Source organism: Lycium barbarum, chromosome 3 (assembly GCF_019175385.1).
Source record: "Lycium barbarum isolate Lr01 chromosome 3, ASM1917538v2, whole genome shotgun sequence".
Classification (NCBI taxonomy): Eukaryota; Viridiplantae; Streptophyta; class Magnoliopsida; order Solanales; family Solanaceae; genus Lycium; species Lycium barbarum.
Window position 1 is genome coordinate 63,563,378 of NC_083339.1, and position 10,905 is coordinate 63,574,282.

Consider the following 10,905-nt stretch of genomic DNA (forward strand, 5'->3'; position numbering starts at 1 on the left):
GGAGGGGGGGGAGGGGGGGTAAGTGTTACACCTCAGAAATTTCATGTCGTTGTGTCGTAAGTAGACAAACATGAGCTTAAGGTCAATGTCAAGCTCTATGACTATAAGAAGGGTACCTGGCAAGTTTAGAGTGTATACGATAAGATTTTGAACCCATATGAGTTGGCGAGCCAAGTTTGTCAAGGGCAAGTGTAGCATAAATATGTTTAGGAGAGGATTCTGTATACTATCGAGCTAAGGATTGTTTAGGGAGGCTATGAAGAGAAGTTACAAGGCTCCTTGGATTGTTAATGAAGTGTTAAACAAGTGCTAAGAAGGTTCCATAAGGATTGGAGATCAAACGAATCGACGAGAGCAACTTCGAAAAAACTGGGAGTTATACGGCCAACTTTTACGGCCTGTATAATTTATACGGTCCGTATAAGGGACCGTATAACCTGTCCAGAGAAGGGTCCTCCACTGTAAGTATTATACAGTCACATATACGGACCGTATATGTGTCCGTATAACATCCGACGGGCAGATTTTAAAATTTTATAAAGAGACCCCAAATTTCATTTTCTTCATTTCCCATTTCTCTCTAACTTTCTCTAAATCTATATAACCCTCTCCACACCATACCAACGCATATCCAAGGGAAAATCAAGGATCAAACACCAATAATTAGTAGAATCAAGTGCAAGAATGCTGACTAGGGTTGATGGAAGCTAGAAATCTCCTTGGAAATGAAGTGAGGGTTTTCTCCAAGTGAAGTATTTCATCCAAAGACCATTCCTACATAATAAAAGGTGAGTTTTATGTTCATTTCATGTTATTAGGGTATTGAAGGGTTAAAAGACTTGGATTATGGAAGAAAGTAGAAAATGGAGTAAAAGTATGGAAATAGTGGAGTTCTTGAATAGTAGTTTGACATGAATCATGATTCTTGAGATGTTACGAGTGAAACCTTGTTGTAAATGATACAAATGATGTTAAAGAAGTATTATATGAAAACGAGTACGGCGTTATGCCATAGCTGTGGTCATGAATCATTTTGGTAGGGAATTGTGGAAATTGGATAATGCCGAACTTGTTGAAGTTATTGATTATGATATTATGAATGTTGTTATTGATGTTTGGGAGTTGTTATATTATATGGAAAAAGTTATAGAAACAAAGGAGATGCTGCCCAATTTTCATTAGCTTTAGCTTAAGCTTAAGTATGTTTCCGATTACCTAATCTTAGTACGAATTCTCTTGAATGTAAAATCGTGAACATTGGAGGGAAGCGTTTAATTGATAAGGGTAGAGAGACGTAAAGGTATGTGAGGCTAGTCTCTTCTTTTTCTAAGGCATGACTCCTATAATATGACTTCCTTTAACTTTCCATGATTTTCTCATATTTCAGAAACTATGAGTCTATGATTATTAAGAGCTTCCCATGAAATAAAGATAAGAGATGCGTTGTGAATATGACAATAATGATGATAAGTCTAAGTCTAGAGATTCCAAAGCTCACGATATGATATTCTTATGAAGCTAATGATCCTTACGTGATTCCTTGATGTTATTCATTATTGCTAGACTCACCTTATAATGCTATTTCCTTCAAGGTGAGACATGATGATCATGACTACTCCATAATGGAATCGAAGGTACTCAACGTTACGTCACCCCGATAGAGTTGTAGCGTTTAATTGATTTCTAATGCATGCTTTATGATAAGTATATAATGATGAGATTACACCGTGCCTAGATGGTCGGGCATGACACCGCGAAGGCGGGCGACTTATGATTACACCGTGCCTAGATGACAGAGCATGACCCCGCTAAGGTGGGCGGCTTAAGATAACACCGTGTCTAGCTGGTCGGACATGACACCACTAGTGGGCGGCGTGTAACAGTTAGCCGGATGCGGGTTAACGATGATGGTATATTTGATATGCATAACATGTGTTTTCCTTTAAAAGTTAATCATGCATGGTATTCGCCCAAGAGGCAATTGACGTACAGGTTATATTATATCTTCGTCTCATGTTTCATTATTTCTTATTTATGCTAGTATTATTCATGCCTTACATACTCAGTATATTTTTTGTACTGACGCCCTTTCTTTTTGGACGCTGTGTTCATGCCCACAGGTAGACAGGGAGACGGTGCAGACCCGTAGGAGCTTATCATCGGATACACATGAGCACTTCACTACTCCGGAGGTGCTACTTATGGTCACATTCTTTTGTGCGTAAGTTTGGGTATGACGGGGACCTGTCCTGTCCTTATGTCTCAGTACTCTAGTAGAGACTCGTAGATACGGATGCGTGGGTAGTTGTTGTCTTATGGATACATCAGTGAATATTCTTGTATATCATTTTTTTTGCCGTGAGCACTTATGTATATTTATGTATTGCCTTGGAGATTATATGTGTCCAGGATGAGTATGATGACTAGCGTAATGCGTGGTGCTCGATGGTCAGCTCCGGGTACCCGTCATGGCCCTTAGTCGGGTCGTGATACCGCCGTAACGGGACCGCTGTAGCAGCACTCCCTCCGTTGTGGCGGTCACGGGCAGTGTTATTTCATTTAATGTGCCTTAAATAAGACTTAGACCCTAATTATTTCATATCTCCGTATTGGAGCCTAGAGAAACTGTTCTTGGAGATAATTTGAAGAAACTTTTGGAGTTAAACTTTGCCCAATCCTTTACTCTTCCTTAATCACAATCATCTTAGACTTCCCCCTTCCCTTTTACAATCCCTTAGAGTTGGAATTTGAAGAAGAGTTTTGGGAGATTTTCCCTTAGGGTCCTATATGATAAATTGATGATGTTGGTGATAGAACTTGATGAATCTAAGCTTAGTAATCATATATCTTTCACTTTTAACGTTGAATTTCGGATTTGGAGAATTAGGGTTCATACCCAATTTGGGGGTGTTTTACTAGAAATCATATTTGGGGATAATTCTTGAGCTAAATCAACAATTAATGATTGGGTTATCATTACCTAGGATTCAATTTGGTATTTTACCCGTGAATTTTTCGTTTCGCCCTTGTGGGCCCGTTTCCCCCCTTTCTAGGGTTAAAATGGACCTAATTGTTATTATAGTAATATTAGTATCATTACTCATGATTTCTAATTTAGAATTCGATTATGCTTAGACTATTTTGGTTCTGAGCTTCAGAGGAAGGGCAAGGCGATAAAGTGACTTGTTGGTATTGCAGTTCGACTGTCCAGGTAGGTTATGGTTTACCTTTGGTGATACTTAGTATAGTGAATCGCATATTTATATTATGATGTCGGAGATAGCATGTGAACCTTCGGGTGTGAAGTTCGGATGGATATTACTTTAGGCTGGGCCCTGATGTGTGTTTGGACTAACCACCTCGTTATATGTGTCTGATTGTTTAATTGTGTTGGCTTGATGCCATGTGTAGTTGGTAGATCTCGAATGTCGCTTGTTGTCCTGATTTGGGATAGGATTGACATACCCGTTGTTGGTATTTGTACTATGATACATTATTGGTGTACCCACTGTAGGTACTTGAGTTATTGATATATATGTTGGCATACCCACTGTTGGTATTGTGATGTGATATATTGTTGGCGTACTCCATTGAGGTACTTGTGATATTGAGCTTACTTGTTGATGATTGACATATGCATTGCACGCATTCTCTCATATTATCATACATGGCCGATGTGATATATTGTTGGCGTACTCCGTTGATGTACTTGTTACTTGTTGATGATTGACATATGCATTGCACGCATTCTCTCATATTATCATGCATGGCCGATATCCGGTGATGATCCGGTATCGTTGGTTGAGAGAAACGGATATTTGATAAACTCTTTTACTTGAGTGATTGTGAAAAAGGCTGATGTCCGAAGATCCATTCCGGAATAGTTGTTTATATGAAATTGATACTTGATAAACTCTTTTACTTGAGTGATTGTAAGGAGGCCGATATCCGAGGTTCAATTCCGGAATCGTTGATTTATGAAACTGATATTTGATAACTTTTTTGAGTGATTGTGAGGAGGCCAATGTCCGATGGTTATATTTGGGCATCGTTGTTGCATGGCCGATTCCAATGTTATCTCGAAATCAATTGTAGTGCATGGGATCTGCGGGTCCCCTAGAGTGGTGCCGGTGAGACTCCCCCTGTGAACAATTAGCCAGGGTCCCGTCTATCTGTTTGGCAAAGATCCGGGACAGGTGGCACTCAGACTTCGCGAGTCACACTGGGTTGTGCTGCCTAGACGTCGATATTTCCGTCCGGAGTACATGTGTACATCTCATTTGCATAGCATGGCATGACATCACATTCATACAATTATTGCATTGCATTATGACTTGAGTGAGATATCGTGATAACTGTATTGTGACGATGGTGTTGTTGATTCTATAGAGTTGATTGTTAAAGGATTAGATATACTCAGACTTGTTATATTGGGGTTAGATACTTACATAGGCGTTGACGGATACTCGGTTATGGTTATATTGTCTCATGCGTGATTAGTTTATTTGTTTATCTGCGTTATTTTCTAAATTGTGTTAACTATGCTTAGTCAGCCTATGATGCCTACTAGTACTGTTGTTTGTACTGATCTGCACTAGCTGCATTCTTTTATGAATGCAGAGTATCAAGCCGGATCTACTTCTCTGGCTCGTGGCTGATCGCCTCCTCAGCTTCTACTTGAGTTTTCCAGGGTGAGCATGGCGTCCGCTGACCTTGAAGACTCTTCTATTGCTTATGTCTTACTTTTCTTTCAAGACATGATTTGAGACATTTATGTATTATTATTCAGACCTTAGTACTCGGATTTAGATGCTCTTGTATGTCCAGACCAGATACTGGGGTGGATTCATTTACTTCCGCACTTATCTATATTCTATTATATTGTGAGTCTTACGTCATTTACATCTTCCACTAGTTTATTATATTTATTGATTGTGAACGTTGAGTTAAGGGTTCGCCTACCGAGGTGGGAATGGTAGGTGCCCGCATGACCTAGGCTAAAATGGGTCGTGACAGATGATGGTGTGGAGCTTATGGACCGTCAAGCAACAATGCCAATTCTAGAAATGATTCCAACCGAAGCAATAAAAAGATTGGAAAAACTCTATATACAACCGTACAAGTTTTAGGCCTAGTTGAAACAGAACCCTTCCTAGAAGGTGGCTGTGTAGATTAGGTGTTCTTCTTGTATCAGAGTTAATCTTTAATTATTGCATAAATAAAATTAAAGTTCTTACTTGAAATTATTCCTCTTTTCATAACTACTATACATATTAAATACAATTCTTCATACTTTTTATAAAGACTTGAAATTATATTTAATATTAGCTATTAAATTTTAAAAAAAACTACCTCTTAGAAATTCAAAAAATAGCCGTTAAAACTTAAAAGTAAAAAAAAAATATCCGTTGGAATTGGGAAGTTCAAAAAAATACAATTCTTCATCCTTTTTATAAAGACTTGAAATTATTATTTTGATTACCTATTAAATTTTAAAAATTATCCCTTATAAATTAAAAAAAAATAGCTGTTGGAAGTTAAAAAAAAATAGCCATTGGAAGTTCAAAAAACTAGCCGTTAAGGTGGGGGCCCCAATGGCTCTTCCAATTAATATCAATTAATTTTCAATCTTTAATTTAAACTACACTACCTATTTCAAAACTATAAATATCCCTCTATCATACTTCACTCTTCACACAATCCTCTACCTAAACTTAAAAACTCAACTCTTCTACTACAAACTTTCATGGAAAATCCTTCTCCACCGCCTCCTTCTCGACCTCGCAATCGCAGATCATGGGTGTGGCTTTATTTCGAGCAAGTAGACGAAGAACATGTGCGTTGTTACATGTGCCACCTCATATTTAAACATAGGCACAGACCGGCAAACAGGGGTACCACTGGATTCGAAAAGCACTTGAATAAGAGGCACAATGTGTTTCAATCCTAGATTTTTAATGTGTTTAAGTTTCGTTTCTCTTTTTTTGTCCAATTTATGATTTGCAATGTGTTTAAGTTCCTTTTAAGTTTGTATGTTTGAATTTGAAATGTTATCAATTTAAATTATAAGTTTGAAGTTTAATGTTAAATTTGTGTCTATTTAGTAGTTTAAACTTTAAATTCTTAAATTAAAAAAAAAAGTCCCCTGACCTGTCCCGACCCAACCCATTTCGTCCCGCTCTGGTCCCCTTATATAGGGGGACGGGACGGACCCTGGAAAAAATCTCGGCTGGACCCAGTCCCCCAGTCCCGGTTCCCCCTCAGTCCCCCGTATTGTCTCGTCCCTCCAAAACAGGCCCGTCCCGTCCCCTTCGTCAGGCTTACGTTATACAAGTCAATAAAATTAGGGAAGAACCTCCATTTTCCAACACTTGTCCATTCTCCTCCATTTTTCACTCTTTTGCCATATTTTACACCCTCAACCCCCCCCCCCCCCCCCCCCCCACACACACAACATGAATCATGTCTCTAAACTCTGAATCATCGTTTCATGCTATAGAACCCACATATGTTATTGCGGTGTGTATTGTCGGCTCAAAATATGAAGGACCCAAGAAAATTCGGGCCGTCATTTTTGGCGTTGTACAGTGCCTGAAGTAAATTTATTTGCAACTTTTATAGAGTTTTTGTCACATTTTCTACTTTACAAAATTTATTTTTATTTGTTATTTTATTAGGCAAATGGTAGGTGCTGGCGTTATAAAGTGCCCGAAGTAAGTTTAATTTGCAAATTTTTATAGAGTTCTGGTCGCATTGTCTACTTTACAAAATTTATTTTTTATTTGTTATTTTATTAGGCAAATGGTGGGTGCTCATATTTTCGGTGGGAAGATCAAGTTCCCGTGGATAAACGGTGGTGCTGAAGTTTAAAAAGGCACCGGTTGATGGAGATACCGCGACCTCATGAAGCAATGTAGACACCGCGAAGTTTGATTTGCAGTGTCAACTTAGGGAAGCTCTAGAAAAAATTGAACTTCTGGAGATGTTGCTTAAAGAATCGGAAGAAAAAAGAGTTTTTTCAAGGATAATCTTAGAGACACTCAACGCGAGACAAACACTTTGATAGAGAAAGTGAAATTTTGGAGGATGATTTGTGATCTCTTGTTGTTGTTTGTAATTTTAAATGTTGCATTGTCGGTTAGTTTTATTATTTCCTATGTAGTTTGTTTTATTTTTTGTAGTTTCACTTTTTATGTATTATGTATTTTCTATGGTTTTTCTAATGTATTATGTAATCCTCACTTTTTATGTAGTAGTTTATTTCTGTTTTCTATAAAAAATTAAATCGTTGCACTTTGTATTTATGTATATAATGTTTGTCAATTCTAACACACTTAAGTAAGTAAATAACAAAATTAAGAATAGATGAAAAAATAAACATACTAATATTCTTCTAATTAATGACATCATCATAAATTAAAAATATAATCAAAATTACATTATTCTTAATCATTAGAATTGAAGTTGTCAATATCGTCCTCAGATAAATATCTGGGGTTTCTTAAGACAAAACTTCTTTCTGTAGATGTTAGTACGCTACAGGTTGATGATGCTTGTTCTTTAGCCAACTTCAGCATATAAAATCTACAACGTCGCGCTAGCATTCAAATGTTCTCTTTCCTAATCCTCTTTACCGCAACCTCGCAAGAATCTTGATCAGTTCGAAGCATGTTCATTGAGAATCTTGTTGGGATTGGAGCGTTGAGATTTTTCAAGTCACGAACAAGACGTTGTGATTCGGCATACCGATATGCCCATTCGGGTCATAAACCACAATAATATTCACGTGGATCTGAATATTTCAGCTTGCGAAAATCATCATTACGCTCTATTAAAAGGTGCGGCTTGAAATCGTCTAGCATGAATTCACCGTTATCAGTTGAGGAATCACCAGAATAGCTACTATGGTTTGAGCTGTCATTACCACTGCTATTCGGATCCTTTGAAAAAAATACCGAACAATCTACATTTCTACTATTCAACATTGAATTTTTAGTAGTTTACTAAGTAGCGAAAGGCTAATATAGGTATTAAACTCAATAGGTTGTGGGACCATGACTATGACCCCACCTACTTTATTTAAAACAAATATTAATAATATCATGGGGAATCATCATCATGGGACATCTCACAGTCTGAGTCCCACTTAGATGTGACGAAACCATTTCGACTATATCCAACCTTAATGCAATGTATTTTCATTCGGATGTTCTCTTCGTGAAAATGATTAAGAGAAAAATTCAACTCTTATGGAGTGCCACGAGGCATTGACGTAGCACGACTCTTTGGCCGTTTAAGTCCAAACACCCTCAATTATTGTTTCGGTGTTGCAGCCTCCCTAACAAGCCAATTCCACTCATCTATCATTGTATTCTTGAAACGTTGATTGTATCTCTCGTTCAAGTTATTCGAGTATTCAAAATCTTCACCCAATTCCCATGTCCCATCCATTGCTTCGAATATGACTCCTGGACAGAATGATGTAATACGACTAATATTTTGAAATTGGTTAAAAAATGACATAATAACTCGTTTTTGTGTGGTTGCTAGTTATTCGTCAATTACATTATATAACACTCGTTGGTAATTTATTTCTATATTGCGCTGATTTATGCGTTATGCATGGTGGATTTATGATGTTTCTGAATGACAACTTTGATTGACAACACAATGCATGCGTTTGACCATTTTATATGACACACTTATATAACGCTGATTTTACATGTGTTATGCATAATGGATTTATGACATTTTTGAATGACAATACTATTGTCACGACCCAACCCCATGGCCATGACTAGTGCCCGAACCGGACACTCGTATACGAACCTGCTAGATATAGTCAGACTGAAACTAAGGACAGTATGGAAACTTGTAAAAACAATGAAAGACTCATAACGCCACATATCATAAACCTGTCTCCTGAGGAGTCACGGCTAACCACAGCATAACACAATACGCAAGCCGACAAGGCTGTCACTATATACGGGAATATCCAAAACAAACCATATCGACACAGTCAGATACAACCCATATATGTCTACAGACCTCTAAGAGTGTACAAGTGAAACATGACGGGACAGGGCCCCGCCGTACCCCTGGATATGCATAAGTCTACATCAAAAGATCTGTACCAAAATAATCTAGGCTCCGGAACAATGGAGCTCTCCAAAACAGCTGAGTAGAAGTCCTAAGCTAGAGGATCACCAAACCGAGTGTTTGTACCTGCGGGCATGAAACACAGTACCCCGAAGAAAGGGGGTCAGTACGAGATATGTACTGAGTATATAAAGCATGAAATACAATAAAGAAAATCATAAATGAATATAAGATTACAGGAGGCAAGTATGATAATCAAAGATACCAATGCACCTGTGCCTTATGAGATGAGAATCATGCATGTCTATATCATATACCATACCCGGCCCATTATGGGACTCGGTGAATAAAGTCATCATATACCATACCCGGTCCATCATGGGACTCGGTACCATAATCATATCATCATATATACATATACGTACCCGGCCCTCTAGTGAGGGACTCGGTGAACAATGCAGTGAAACTGTGCACGAAAGCATACCCGGCCCGGGACTCGGTGAAAGATATATTAACGGCATGCACGAGCAGAATAATGAGCAACCATTTGCAAACTATATCATCATTGAGGCTCAATAGAATAATTAGAATGAACTAACACTTGAGAATCAAAGACAACAATCATGTCAAGTACCCCTCGAATATCACTATGGATTATATCAAATAGAACTTCAGGAATCATAGACACATATCAAGACATAATGAAATAGCTTCTGGAAATCAAGAACATTAGCCATCCTAGTGTCTCTAAGAATTGGAGCTTCTTTGGAGTTTATACATTCGTCGCCTATTTATCTCATATAGATCATGGCAAAAAGAAAGAAGAGTTAGCTTTACATACCTTTGACATATGTATACGCTGCCCGAAGTATCTCAACCTATATTAAGACGTTAAGAACTATAGTTAAGCTACAGAAAGGCTTAAAACGTATTTCGAAGTTAGGAACCCATTTCTAGAAAATTGGGTGGCATTTTCCCTATATCGCTCACTTCCCTCACATCCAAGCTAACTATACCACAACCAGAACGACATCAAAAACTACACATCCAAGTTACCATATCTATATCAAGAACTAGTCAAAACAAGGTCCAAGAACACCTAATCCAATTCATGTCTCAACAATCTCATAAAAACAACTACGACTTTAAATATCAAGATTCCTTCATTTTTAACACATAATCCATAACAACAATCAAACCTAATCCACCATTATTAAATTAATACAACTCTGATTCTGCCCGATTACAACGTCAACAATAATCATGCAATTTTCTTACTTCCAATTTCGTCTAATACAATTTAATCTCTCTATTACAACATCATAACTCCAATTACATTATAAGAAGAAGAAATCTTACCTTAAATTAGTTAGGACATATTCTACAATTACTTGCACCAATTGTACCACTTCTTCTTCCTCAATTTAAATTCTAACATGGCAGCTCCATCCCATAGGAACAAGGTCTTCAATTCAAAAGAATAAGAAAGCTGCTGCTCACTTTATCAAGGAGAGGGCTGGAACGTTTATGCCTTATGAACAAGATAAATTGAACATGCTACCTACTCCTAATTTCAACAAGAAAATGAAACTACAACATTAAATTTCCCTTCCAATCACTTGGAGTTAGCCGTGAGCAGCCATGGTTGTTTGGTTCTTGCTTTCAATTGAATTGGAGAAGATGAAATGAAGTGTATGACTGCTAATTATATATATATATATATATATATATATATATATATATATGCTGCCTCCCCACTTGACATGTGGCCAGCCCACTTGACATGTGTCCCACTATGGCATGCAC